This window comes from Ahaetulla prasina, chromosome 2 (genome assembly GCF_028640845.1).
Source record: "Ahaetulla prasina isolate Xishuangbanna chromosome 2, ASM2864084v1, whole genome shotgun sequence".
In the NCBI taxonomy this organism is placed as follows: Eukaryota; Metazoa; Chordata; class Lepidosauria; order Squamata; family Colubridae; genus Ahaetulla; species Ahaetulla prasina.
In genome coordinates this window covers 28212754-28225192 of record NC_080540.1, presented here as the reverse complement: position 1 = coordinate 28225192, position 12439 = coordinate 28212754, and the positions used below count along the sequence as shown (strand labels likewise).

At 33.0% G+C, this 12439-nt stretch overlaps 1 protein-coding gene across 1 annotated transcript in view; it reads left to right on the top strand.

Moving 5' to 3' along the window:
• The window catches only part of LOC131191513 (alpha-2-macroglobulin-like), a 108624-nt gene that overhangs the window by 82785 nt on the left and 13400 nt on the right, over positions 1-12439 (top strand). The window lies entirely within an intron of this gene.

Here is a 12439-nt window from a genome sequence, read left to right as displayed (position 1 = left end):
TATGACACGTGCTTTCTGTTTCTTCCTTAAATTATATGCCAACCATCTCCCAGGTTTATTTGCATTACAAAAGGTATTATGTTTAGCATATTGTATATTCGTTGCCACCTGGTCTGCCATTAACATATTAAATTGACTCTGTAATATTTTTATAGCCTCCTTAAGTTTATGATCTTGTGGGTTTTGAATTAATAACTGTTGCTTCCTTTGAATTTCTTCTTCCAAATATCGCTGCCTTTGTTTTATTATTCCTTTGCCTGTTGTCCAAGTAAATCAATATCCTCTAATAAACGCTTTGCTCGCTTCCCACACAGTTCCTATAGGTGTCCCTTTGTACATATTAAAATCAAAAATTCTTTAACTGTTTCTTACAATAAGTTACATTATCCTCATATCTAAACAGATTTTCATTCAACCTCCATGTTCTACCACCTTTTTCCCTTGTAATAATTCCATCCATACTGGGCTATGGTCAGTTAAACACCTCGGAAATATCTTCGCTTTCTTCACCCTAGAAAGCAAGTCATTAGAAATTAAAATAAAATCAATGCGTGAAAAAGATTGATGCCTATCAGAAAAAAAAGTAAAATCTCTCTCATCTGGATTCCGTAACCTCCATATATCTCTAAACTCAAAGTCTTCCATCATTTCAAAAAAGGATTTTGGTAATTTTGCATGTATAGGTATCTTCTTGGAGGAGGTTCTCTTATCCTTCTTGTATCAATTACTCCATTCCAGTCTCCTAATAAAATAAACGAACTATAATCCCAGAGGTCAACCTCTCATGTAACATTTTGTAAAACTTTTCTTGTTGCTGATTAGGTGCATAAATACCTATCAACAAAGTCTTTTGCATCTATCACCAGTTCAATAGCAATAAATCTTCCTTGAATATCTGCCTCAATTAGCTTAGCTGGTAAATCCTTCCTGATATATACAACAATTCCATGCTTCTTTTCCAAAGCTGATGCAACAAAATGGTTACCCAATTTTGAATTAATTAAATATTTTTGGTCTGATAATTTTATATGTGTCTCTTGCAAACAAATCACATCATTTTTAAATTGTTTCAAGTAGTGAAATATTTTCCTTCTTTTCTGAGCTGAATTCAAGCCATTAACATTCCATGACAAGATTCTATTTGCCATTACTGGCCTCCTGAAGCTTTGAAGCAGACAACGGAAGCTCCTCCTCCGGTATCTTCCGTCTAGCTCCTCCCACAGCTTCCATAATGGGATCCTGACTTTTACTTTGAGACTGTTGCTCTTCTTTTCGCTTAAGGGCTCCTCTTGTCACCCTTTGCTCTTGTGGTTCCTCTAATACTGGCAGCAATAAAGGCTCTTGGGTCACCACGCCTTCTTGAGTCTCTTGAAGTTTTTCTATCACTTCTATTTCGACTTTCAAAACTGTAGAAAGAAAATCCTTTGCCTTTAAAACAGTGTCAATTCTATATCTCCTTCCTTGATAGAATAGTGTCAGTCCAACTGGCACCTCCCATCTGAATTGAATCTGATGTTTTTTAAGTTCTTGTGTAAAAAAAGCAAATTCCTTCCTGTCTCTTAACATCTTTGAAGGAATCTCTTTCAACACCTTCAACTCCTGTTCTCCAATTTTTAAAGTTGTCTGATATGAAACTTGCAGAATTTGATTTCTCATAGTCCTTTTCACAAAATAAACCACAATGTCCCGAGGAAGCTTTCTCTGTCTTGCAATCCAAGAATTAACTCTATATATTTTATCAATTTGGTAAGCTACCTCTTGGGGTCCGCTTCAATAAATTCAGCCAGTGCTTCTGATATAATTTTTCTTAAATCTTCTCACGCTCTTCTGCATACCACGAATTCTAAGAGCTCCTTCCATAAGTTTATATTGTAATATCACAACCTGATCTTCATTTTGATCCACTTTTTTCTGAACACCTTTCATTTCGTCTTCTAAATGCTTATTTGACTGAGAGATCTGTTGCATTTCCACTTCCAATCCTTCAATTTTTTTACTCAGTCCTTGAACTGCCATAAGAATATCTTCTTATTTTTGCATTAAAATTCTCCATCATCTCTTTTTGCCTATCTTCAGAAAGTTTTAATTGTTCTTTCAATATTTCCTCAAGACTTGGTTCAGATCCCCTTCTTCCAGAAGGCTTTAAAGGTTTAGCTGCCATTCTGTCTTCAAAAGAATCAGGAATTCAAACTTAATAACTCTCCTTCCTCCTTTCAGTATAAAAAAAACTCCGTTTGTAACAATCCACAAGTAACGCTGCTTCATCGTACTAAAAAAATTTTACTTTCACTTTTAGACGCCATTTTAAAAGTCAATTAATCAAAGACAAAGAAAGGTTTCAAGTTTCAAAAAGGGAGTCGGTACTTGCCGTGATTCTGCATCAAAGTTCGAACACTTGTGAAATTCCGTCTGCTTGGAATATCAATCAATTTAATAAGCCTTCTAGAGCAGAAGCGACATTCCTCTCCTTTTCCTGATAAAAACAGGGCGTGCTGAAGTTGGAAGGAGTGGAATTGGTGGTCATAAATCCAGGAAAATTCGCTCTTGAGAGCAAACCCCCTGTCAGACCTGCCACTCTTCCACAATTCTGATAACCTCTTTCACCCAGAGATTATGCTAAGCTCAGTGAACAGTGATTTATTTTCTGTTTCACTGACTTTTACAATCTTCTAACACGGAGTGCTCTGTTAGAGCACCCAACAGGAGGGTGAGCCACTGGTCGATCTTTCTTTTATGTACTGTACACTGAGAGCCTATGCACCAAGACAAATTCTTGTGTCCAATCACATTGGCCAATAAAAAATTCTATTCTATTCTATTCTATTCTATTCTATTCTATTATTCTATTCTATTCTATTCCATTCTGTTCCTATAATAAATGTTGTACTTTATGATTGATAAAGGTATCTTTTCTTTTATGTAGTACAGAGACATGCACAAGACAAAATCTTGTGTGTCCAATCACACTTCAATAAAAAAAATTCTATTCTATTCTATTCTATTCTATTCTACATTCTATTCTATTCATTCTGTTCCTATCATTAAATGTTGGAATTTTTATGATTCTTGATAAAGGTATCTTTTCTTTTATGTACTGTACTGAGAGCCTATGCACCAAGACAATTCCTTGTGTGTCCAATCACATGGCCAATAAAAAAAATTCTATTCTATTCTCCATTCTATTCTATTCTATTCTATTCTATTCTATTCTATTCTATTCTGTTCCTATCATTAAATGTTGTACTTATGATTGATAAAGGCATTTTCTATGTACCACACTGAGAGCCTATGCACCAAGAATTGTGTGTTAATCACATGGAATAAAAAAATTTATTCTATTCTATTCTATTCTATTCTATTCATTCCTATCATTAAATATAGAATAGAATAGAATTTTGGGTGTGATTGACAGGAATTTGTCTGGTGCATATGCACATAAAAAGATACGCTCATCAAGGTACAACATTTACAACACAATTGATGATCAATATATCAATATAAATCATAAGGATTGCCAGCAACAAGTTATAGTCATACAGTCATAAGTGGAAAGAGATTGGTGATGGGAACTATGAAAGATTAATAGTAGTGCAGATTCAGTAAATAGTCTGACAGTGTTGAGGGAATTATTTGTTTAGCAGAGTGATGGCCTTGGGAAAAACTGTTCTTGTGTCTAGTTGTTCTGGTGTGCAGTGCTCTATAGCTGCTTTGAGGGTAGGAGTTGAAACAGTTTATGTCCAGGATGCGAGGATCTGCAAATATTTTCACGGCCCTCTTCTTGATTCGTGCAGTATACAGGTCCTCAATGGAAGGCAAGTTGGTAGCAATTATTTTTCTGCAGTTCTAATTATCCTCTGAAGTCTGTGTTTTTCTTGTTGGGTTGCAGAACCAACCAGACAGTTATAGAGGCAAATGACAGACTCAATAATTCCTCTGTAGAATTGGATCAGCAGCTCCTGGGCAGTTTGAGCTTACTGAGTTGGCAGAAAGAACATTCTTTGTTGTCCTTTTTAATGATGTTTTGATGTTAGCTGTCCATTTGAGATCTTGATATGATAGAACCCAGAAATTTGAAGGTTTCTACTGTTGATACTGTGTTGTCAAGTATTGTGAGAGTGGAAGTATGGAAGGGTTTTTCAAAGTCTACCACCATTTCTACGGTTTTGAGTGTGTTCAGTTCCAGATTGTTTTGGTTGCACCACAAGGCTAGTCGTCACCTTGTCTACATGCGGATTCGTCATTGTCTCAATGAGACCAATCACTGTTGTGTCATCTGCAAACTTCAGTAGCTTAACAGATGGATCTTATGATTATCTTATGATTCTTGATAAAGGATCTTTTCTTTTATGTACTGTACACTGAGAGCCTGCAAAGAAAATTCCTTGTGTGTCCAATCACACTTGGCAATAAAAAATTCTATTCTATTCTATTCTATTCTATTCTTATTCTATTCTATTCTATTCTATTCTACTATTCTGTATCATTAAATGTTGTAATTTTAAGATTCTTGATAAAGGTATCTTTTCTTTTATGTACCACTGAGAGCCTATGCACCAAGACAAATTCCTTGTGTGTCCAATCACACTTGGCCAAAAAATTCTATTCTAGTATTCTATTCTATTCTATTCTATTCTATTCTATTCTATTCTATTCTGTTCCTATCATTAAATGTTGTACTTTATGATTCTTGATAAAGGTATCTGTACTGTACACTGAGCCTATGCACCAAGACAATTCCTTGTGTGTCCAATCACACTTGGCCAATAAAAAAGGTTTCTATTCTATTCTATTCTGTTCTATTCTATTCTATTCTATTCTATTCTGCTATCATTACATGTTGTACATGATTCTTGATAAAGGTATCTTTTCTTTTATGTACTGTACACTGAGAGCCTGCACCAAGACAAATTCCTTGTGTGTCCAATCAACAATAAAAAAAAAAATTCTATTCTATTCTATTCTATTCTATTCATTCTATTCTATTCATTCTATTCCATTCTATTCTATTCTGTTCCTATCATTAAAGTTGTACTTTATGATTCTTGATAAAGGTATCTTTTCTTTTATGTACTGTACACTGAGAGCTGCACCAAGATAAATTCCTTGTGTGAATCACCTTGGCCAATAAAAAAATTTATTCTATTCTATTCATTCATTCTATTCTATTCTATTCTATCTATTCTATTCTATTCTATTCTGTTCCTATCATTAAATGTTGTACTTTATGATTCTTGATAAAGGTTCCTTTTATGTACTGTACACTGAGAGCCTATGCCAAGAAAATTCCTTGTGTGTCCAATCACACTTAAATAAAAAAATTCTATTCTATTCTATTCTATTCTATTCTATTCTATTCTATTCTATTCTATTCTATTCTATTCTATTCTATTCTATTCTATTCTGTTCCATCATTAAATGTTGTACTTTATGATTCTTGATAAAGGTATCTTTTCTTTTATGTACTGTACACTGAGAGCATGCACCAAGACAAATTCCTTGTGTGTCCAATCACACTGGCCAATAAAAAAATTCTATTCTATTCTATTCTATTCTGTTCATCTATTCTATTCTTCTATTCATTCTATTCTATTCTATTCATTCTGTTCCTATCATTAAAGTTGTACTTTATGATTCTTGAGATCTTTCTTTTATGTACTGTACACTGAGAGCCTATGCACCAAGACAAATTCCTTGTGTGTCCAATCACACTGGCCAATAAAAAAATTCTATTCTATTGATTCTATTCTATTCTATTCTATTCTATTCTATTCTATTCTATTCTTTATTCTATTCTGTTCCTATCATTAAATGTTGTACTATGATTCTTGATAAAGGTATCTTTTCTTTTATGTACACACTGAGAGCCTATGCACCAAGACAATTCTTGTGTGTCCAATCACACTGGCCAATAAAAAAAATTTATTCTATTCTATTCATTCTGTTCTATTCTATTCTATTCTATTCATTCTGTTCCTATCATTATGTTGTACTTTATGATTCTTGATAGGCTTTATGTACTGTACACTGAGAGCCTATGCACCAAGACAAATTCTTGTGTGTCCAATCACTGGCCAATAAAAAAAATTCTATTCTATTCTATTCTATTCTATTCATTCTATTCTATTCTATTCTATTCTATTCTATTCTATTCTGTTATCATAAATGTTGTACTTTATGCTTGATAAAGGTATCTTTTCTTTTATGTACTGTACACTGAGAGCCTATGCACCAAGACAATTCTTGTGTGTCCAATCACACTGGCAATAAAAAAAATTCTATTCTATTCTATTCTATTCTATTCTATTCTATTCTATTCTATTCTATTCTATTCTATTCTATTCTATTCTATTCTGTTCCTATCATTAAGTTGTACTTATGATTCTTGATAAAGGTATCTTTTCTTTTATGTACTGTACACTGAGAGCCTATGCACAAGACAATTCCTTGTGTGTCCAATCACATCCAATAAAAAAAATTTATTCTATTCTATTCTAATTCTGTTCTATTCTATTCTATTCTATTCTATTCTGTTCCTATCATTAAATGTTGTACATGATTCTTGATAAATATCTTTTCTTTTATGTACTGTACACTGAGAGCCTATGCACCAAGACAATTCCTTGTGTGTCCAATCAAACTTGGCCAATAAAAAATTCTATTCTATCTATTCTACTATTCTATTCTATTCTACCCTATTCTATTCTATTCTATTCTATTCTGTTCTATCATTAAATGTTGTACTATGATTCTTGATAAAGGTATTTTTCTTTTATGTACTGTACACTGAGAGCCTATGCACAGATTTTGTGTGTCCAATCACACTTGGCCAATAAAAAAAATTCTATTCTATTCTATTCTATTCTATTCTATTCTATTCATTCTATTCTATTCTATTCTATTCTATTCTATTCTATTCTATTCTGTTCCTATCATTAAATTGTAATTTATGATTCTTGATAAAGGTATCTTTTCTTTTATGTACTGTACACTGAGAGCCCATGCACCAAGATAAATTCCTTGTGTGTCCAATCACACTGGCCAATAAAAAAACTATTCTATTCTATTCTATTCTGTTCTATTCTATTCTATTCTATTCATTCTGTTCATCATTAAATGTTGTACTTTAGATTCTTGATAAAGGTATCTCTTTTATGTACTGTACACTGAGAGCCTATGCACCAAGACAATTCCTTGTGTGTCCAATCACACTTGGCCAATAAAAAAAATTCTATTCTATTCTATTCTATTCTATTCTATTCTATTCATTCTATTCTATTCTATTCCTATTCTATTCTGCTATCATTAAATGTTGTACTTTATGATTCTTGATAAAGGTATCTTTTCTTTTATGTACTGTACACTGAGAGCCTATGCACCAAGACAATTCCTGTGTGTCCAATCACACTTGGCCAATAAAAAAAATTCTATTCTATTCTATTCATTCTATTCTATTCTATCTATTCTATTCTATTCTATTCTGTTCCTATCATTAAATGTTGTACTATGATTCTTGATAGGTATCTTTTCTTTTATGTACTGTACACTGAGAGCCTATGCACCAAGACAATTCCTTGTGTGTCCAATCACAGTTGGCCAATAAAAAAAATTCTATTCTATTCTATTCTATTCTATTCTATTCTATTCTATTCATTCTATTCTATCTATTCTTCTATTCTGTTCTATCATTAAATTGTACTTATGATTCTTGATAAAGGTATCTTTTCTTTTATGTACTGTACACTGAGAGCCTATGCACCAAGACAATGTGTGTCCAATCACACTTGGCCAATAAAAAAATTCTATTCTATTCTATTCTATTCTATTCTATTCTATTCTATTCTGCCTATCATTAAATGTTGTACTTTATGATTCTTGATAGGTATCTTTTCTTTTATGTACTGTACACTGAGAGCCTATACACCAAGACAATTCCTTGTGTGTCCAATCACACTGGCCAATAAAAAAATTTATTCTATTCTATTCATTCTATTCTATTCTATTTTATTCTATTCTATTCTATTCTATCTGCTATCATTAAATGTTGTACTTATGATTCTTGATAAAGGTATCTTTTCTTTTATGTACTGTACACTGAGAGCCTCCCAAGACAATTCCTTGTGTGTCCAATCATACTTAATAAAAAAATTTATTCTATTCTATTCTATTCTATTCTATTCTATTCTATTCTATTCTGTTCCTATCATTAAATGTTGTACTTTATGATTCTGATAAAGGTATCTTCTTTTATGTACTGTACACTGAGAGCATGCACCAAGACAATTTTGTGTCCAATCATTCAATAAAAAAATTCTATTCTATTCTATTCTATTCTATTCTATTCTATCTATTCTATTCTATTCTATTCTGTTCCTATCATTAAATGTTGTACTTATGATTCTTGATAAAGTATTGTACACTGAGAGCCTATGCACCAAGACAATTCTTGTGTGTCCAACCACCTTTGGCCAATAAAAAAAAATTCTATTCTATTCTATTCTATTCTATTCTATTCTATTCTATTCTATTCTATTCTATTCTATTCTATTCTGTTCCTATCATTAAATGTTGTACTTTATGATTCTTGATAAAGGTATCTTTTCTTTTATGTACTGTACACTGAGAGCCTATGCACCAAGACAAATTCCTTGTGTGTCCAATCACACTTGGCCAATAAAAAAAAATTCTATTCTATTCTATTCTATTCTATTCTATTCTATTCTATTCTATTCTATTCTATTCTATTCTATTCTATTCCTATCATTAAATGTTGTACTTTATGATTCTTGATAAAGGTATCTTTTCTTTTATGTACTGTACACTGAGAGCCTATGCACCAAGACAAATTCCTTGTGTGTCCAATCACACTTGGCCAATAAAAAATTCTATTCTATTCTATTCTATTCTATTCTATTCTATTCTATTCTATTCTATTCTATTCTATTCTATTCTGTTCCTATCATTAAATGTTGTACTTTATGATTCTTGATAAAGGTATCTTTTCTTTTATGTACTGTACACTGAGAGCCTATGCACCAAGACAAATTCCTTGTGTGTCCAATCACACTTGGCCAATAAAAAAAAATTCTATTCTATTCTATTCTATTCTATTCTATTCTATTCTATTCTATTCTGTTCCTATCATTAAATGTTGTACTTTATGATTCTTGATAAAGGTATCTTTTCTTTTATGTACTGTACACTGAGAGCCTATGCACCAAGACAAATTCCTTGTGTGTCCAATCACACTTGGCCAATAAAAAAAAATTCTATTCTATTCTATTCTATTCTATTCTATTCTATTCTATTCTATTCTATTCTATTCTATTCTATTCTATTCTGTTCCTATCATTAAATGTTGTACTTTATGATTCTTGATAAAGGTATCTTTTCTTTTATGTACTGTACACTGAGAGCCTATGCACCAAGACAAATTCCTTGTGTGTCCAATCACACTTGGCCAATAAAAAAAAATTCTATTCTATTCTATTCTATTCTATTCTATTCTATTCTGTTCCTATCATTAAATGTTGTACTTTATGATTCTTGATAAAGGTATCTTTTCTTTTATGTACTGTACACTGAGAGCCTATGCACCAAGACAAATTCCTTGTGTGTCCAATCACACTTGGCCAATAAAAAAAAATTCTATTCTATTCTATTCTATTCTATTCTATTCTATTCTGTTCTATTCTATTCTATTCTATTCTATTCTGTTCCTATCATTAAATGTTGTACTTTATGATTCTTGATAAAGGTATCTTTTCTTTTATGTACTGTACACTGAGAGCCTATGCACCAAGACAAATTCCTTGTGTGTCCAATCACACTTGGCCAATAAAAAAAAATTCTATTCTATTCTATTCTATTCTATTCTATTCTATTCTATTCTATTCTATTCTATTCTATTCTATTCTGTTCCTATCATTAAATGTTGTACTTTATGATTCTTGATAAAGGTATCTTTTCTTTTATGTACTGTACACTGAGAGCCTATGCACCAAGACAAATTCCTTGTGTGTCCAATCACACTTGGCCAATAAAAAAAAATTCTATTCTATTCTATTCTATTCTATTCTATTCTATTCTATTCTATTCTATTCTATTCTGTTCTGTTCCTATCATTAAATGTTGTACTTTATGATTCTTGATAAAGGTATCTTTTCTTTTATGTACTGTACACTGAGAGCCTATGCACCAAGACAAATTCCTTGTGTGTCCAATCACACTTGGCCAATAAAAAAAAATTCTATTCTATTCTATTCTATTCTATTCTATTCTATTCTATTCTGTTCTATTCTATTCTATTCTATTCTGTTCCTATCATTAAATGTTGTACTTTATGATTCTTGATAAAGGTATCTTTTCTTTTATGTACTGTACACTGAGAGCCTATGCACCAAGACAAATTCCTTGTGTGTCCAATCACACTTGGCCAATAAAAAATTCTATTCTATTCTATTCTATTCTATTCTATTCTATTCTATTCTATTCTATTCTATTCTATTCTATTCTATTCTGTTCCTATCATTAAATGTTGTACTTTATGATTCTTGATAAAGGTATCTTTTCTTTTATGTACTGTACACTGAGAGCCTATGCACCAAGACAAATTCCTTGTGTGTCCAATCACACTTGGCCAATAAAAAAAAATTCTATTCTATTCTATTCTATTCTATTCTATTCTATTCTATTCTATTCTATTCTATTCTATTCTATTCTATTCTGTTCTGTTCCTATCATTAAATGTTGTACTTTATGATTCTTGATAAAGGTATCTTTTCTTTTATGTACTGTACACTGAGAGCCTATGCACCAAGACAAATTCCTTGTGTGTCCAATCACACTTGGCCAATAAAAAATTCTATTCTATTCTATTCTATTCTATTCTATTCTATTCTATTCTATTCTATTCTATTCTATTCTATTCTATTCTATTCTATTCTATTCTGTTCCTATCATTAAGTGTTGTACTTTATGATTCTTGATAAAGGTATCTTTTCTTTTATGTACTGTACACTGAGAGCCTATGCACCAAGACAAATTCCTTGTGTGTCCAATCACACTTGACCAATAAAAAATTCTATTCTATTCCATTAACAACAGTCTCACTCAGCAACAATTATGGTCATAAGCCGAGGACTATTGGGAAGAGGTTAAAAAAGAATGAACTCATGGAATTTACACATGAAAATACGTAACATGCACTCTCTGCATGTAATTTTTCGGGTGGTTGTTATTTATTCATAACCATTTTAATCTGCTTTTCAACTAAAAGTATTCTCACATTCCTGGCATTACAACAAGACCCTCTGATCCTCCATTAAGAGATTCCAGATTTAGGGAAAGGAGCGGATAATGCAGAGAGAGTAAGAATGGAAACCATGCAAGAATCATTACTCAAGTAAAAGGGATTGAAATATTTTTTCAGTCCAGAGCAATGAGACAACATTTGGAAGCAGTTTGGACAGACACTGCCCTGATTCACCGGATGTAAGAAGAGGAGAAGCACAATTAGACTTGAAAGATTATGAGTGTCCTCGATCGACGCTCTACGTTTTCTTGCAGAGGTTTCATTATCAAATTAGTGGCACCATCAGATTATGTAATTGGAGCCAACCTCAATGTAGTACTTTTAGCTTTCCTGTGGAGTTGATTTCCTGGTTTTGATGTACATGCTGGGCTAACAAATACTAAAATATTTGGAGGGCTGGGCAATTAATGGTGTGCCAAGCTTCAGCGATGGTACTTAAGGGTTGTGGAGTAACCCAAAAGAAGAAGCAATGGTTGGAAACTAACCACAGAGGGAAGCAACCTAGAACTAAGGGGACATTTCCTGACAGTGAGAACAATAAACCAGTGGAATGGCTGGTGCTCCATCACATTTTTAAGGCTTTTAAGAAGAGATTGGATAGCCATTTATTTAAAATGGTATAGGAGTTCCTGCTTGAGCAAGGGATTAGATTAGAAGACCTCCAAGGTCCCTTCACTCTGTTATTCTGATATTCTGCTAAGTGCAATAAAACGTCCTTGAGAAGCCAAAGATTCTTGGCCAATGTTGGAGGTCTCTTGTCGTGTCCCATTCCCCCTCCGACGGCCGGGTCTGGGAAGTCTGTACCAAGCGTGGCCACGAAGCCTCTGCAGCTTTGCCAAATTCCCGTCAGAGTTCTCAGGGCAGGCAGGAATCCAAGGTGTGACTTCAGCAAACCAGATGAGACTTTGCTTGACTGAAGGAATGTCAAAAAGCAGATCCTTTATATAGGCCATGGAGTGTGGCTCCATGACTCAGCACTTATCCAGGCCTGCCCCTCCCTTCCTTTTGCTGATGTCGCCTCTCCATTCTCCGGAACCGGGGATCCGTCCACTGTGGCTTTCCGTCCTCCTGATCTGCTGCTGGCAATTCTAGCACGTGGCTGGCTTCGTGCTCACACACTGTAGAAGG